Here is a 2584-nt window from a genome sequence, read left to right as displayed (position 1 = left end):
TTTTTTTTTCATTAAGAACAGAATAGGAAAAATTTCTGTCAACTCTCTTTAAATACTTAGTAGAATTCATAGATGAATTCTAGTTGAATCTTAAAAGAGTTAATCTTTAAGATTATTGTCATAGGTCAATTCAGATATTATATTTCTTTGTCTCAGGTTGGAATTTTGTGTGTTTATAGAAATTTGTTTATTTCATCTAGGTTATCTAATTTATGGGATACAAAATTATTCACAGTATTCTTTTATAATTTTAAAAATTTCTGTAAGGTTGGTAGCAATATCCCAAAGTTCATTCTTGATTTTATCTTTTTTTTTTTTCATTAGATAGTTCTATTGTTTTATTTGGCTCTCAAATAAATGTGCAGGTGAATTAACAGTATTAAATTATAGCAGCAAAACTGGTTCTATGTGTCGTGCACAAACATAAAAGCAAGAAAGTTAAGAGTTTCCCTGTGGTGCAGCTGGGTAAGTAAATGGACTTTTACCATGTCAGTATATCTTCTTATATCACTAGGTGAGTGTCTCTACCACTCAGGAACATTCTAGGTAAATCTGAATGTTCTAGATAAAATTCAGGACTGTTCATCAGTGATTAATCAGTTAGGCCAGCTAAATCAAAGAAATTCAACTATACACATTGCCTGATTCTTTGAAATCAATTCTAATATTAGTGGTTAGTTAAGGGGGAATAAAATGTAAACAAAAATTCACCTCTCAACATATTAAGTGTTGCATAGTAATGACCTACAAATTTTACAAGTACTTCATACAAAAAAAAAAATCAAAAGTTTTTTAAAAGATTAAATTCTCAGGCACAGGTACTGTAAATTGTGGATGGGCACCCTTCCAACAGTCTCATGAAAACATGCAGCTGTATTACATATTTGGAAAATCTTTTTTTTTTAAATCCAGGAAAGTATTTTCTTATGCAGGTGCCTGAGAGCACCGCTGTCGCCGTCCCATCTGTTCCTGCATCCTTGCAGTCATCTCTTGCATGTGGCAGAGTTCAACTTCCTTTTCCACATCTTCCTTTTCTACTTTTTCTTGTCACCTCTCTTGAGCCTTTTGGAATAACTGTTTTCATAGTGAAGGTCTTGTGTCACCTCCTGAAGATCCTGCATGTGGGTGACAAGCATTGTTCTCAGCTTCGGAAAGTCATTGTGTTCTGGGTTCTCAACCTCCACAAGACTCCACAGGTAGAGGCGGCTTCTGACCTCTTGCCTTTGGCTTCAATCTACTGGTTGGATCCGACCAAAGAGAATGTGATAATGACCTTGAGAAGTCCAGTCTGCTCTTTCAAATCTTCATCTTCAACTGATCCTGTATCACATAAGTGATAGATTTTGAAGTTATGTTCTTCAGTTTCATCCAGAATCGTTTTCTTCAACCACTCCCTTTCCTTTAGAGTGAGAGTGTCAGCTTTTGCAATGACAGGCACAATATTTACCATCTTGTGCATCGCCTGCATAAATGCAATGTCTAAGGGCTTAAGTTCATGTCCAAAAAAATAAAATCAAAGCAACAGTGAATCCTGTTAGTAATGATGTTCCTCCTGTTCAAGCCATTCTTGTCATGCAGGTACAGTTCAAACGGGTCATCAACTAAGAGAAATCATCTTAAACCAATTCCTGCAGTTGATGGCATCACTGTAGCTGGGGGTGTCCACCACTGTCAGGCACAATGTCACTCCCTGCTCTTCAGTCTCAATGGTTGAAGCCTCAATTTGGACAGTTTTTTCCATTTTCTCTGCAGCTCTGGATAGGATTCTTTTTGGGTAGACATAGTCAAGAATAGGTTGTATATGAGGGTTGATTTTGCTAGACCTCTTTCACCAAGCATCAGCAATATGAACTCGAAACCTCTTTTATCTGATTTTTGATAAATTTGATTTGGAAGATTTGAAAATACAACATAGCCGGGAGTTTCTGGATTTAGTTAACTGAGTTGGTTGTTGCTTAGACATCTTTGATGAAATTTCATCCACCAGCCAGCCAGAGAACAGGTGCAGACTGACAGCTCCTCATTCTCGATTTTAATATTTGAGTCCTCTCTCTATTTTTCTTGGTCAGTCTAGCTAAAGATTTGTCAATTCTTTTGATCTTTTCAAAGAACCAACTTTGGTTTCATTGATTCTCTCTATTGTTTGTGTGTGCTCCATTTCATTTATCTACGCTCTAATATTTTTTATTTTACTTTATATGTCTGTTTGATTTAGGTTTAATTTTCTCTTTTTCTAGAGTCTTAAGATTTGAGGTTAGATTGTTGATTTGTGATATTCTCTGTTGGAGTCATTTATAGCTTTAAATTCCCCTCAGAACACTACTTGTTCTGCTTCACATAAGTTTTGGTATGTTGTGTTTTCATTTTCATTAATCTCAAAGTACTTTATAATTTCCCTTGTGATTTCTTCTTTGAATTATTAGTTGTTTTAGTGTGTTCTTTAATTTTCACATATTTGTATATTTTCCAGATTTACTTCTGTTACTGATTTCTAAACTCATTTTGTTGTGGTTTAAGAAAATACATTTTATCATTTTGATCTTTTTAAAATGATTGAAATTTATTTTGTGACCTAAACTGTGGT

At 34.6% G+C, this 2584-nt stretch overlaps 1 pseudogene; it reads right to left on the bottom strand.

Annotated features, from left to right (window-relative positions):
- Positions 1-924: 924 nt before the first annotated feature.
- On the bottom strand, positions 925-1975 carry LOC134376432 (septin-2-like; annotated as a pseudogene).
- Positions 1976-2584: the final 609 nt, after the last annotated feature.

This window comes from Cynocephalus volans, chromosome 4, assembly GCF_027409185.1.
Source record: "Cynocephalus volans isolate mCynVol1 chromosome 4, mCynVol1.pri, whole genome shotgun sequence".
NCBI lineage: Eukaryota > Metazoa > Chordata > Mammalia > Dermoptera > Cynocephalidae > Cynocephalus > Cynocephalus volans.
Note: the sequence above shows the minus strand (reverse complement) of the source record. Positions and strands in the feature narration are given on the sequence as shown.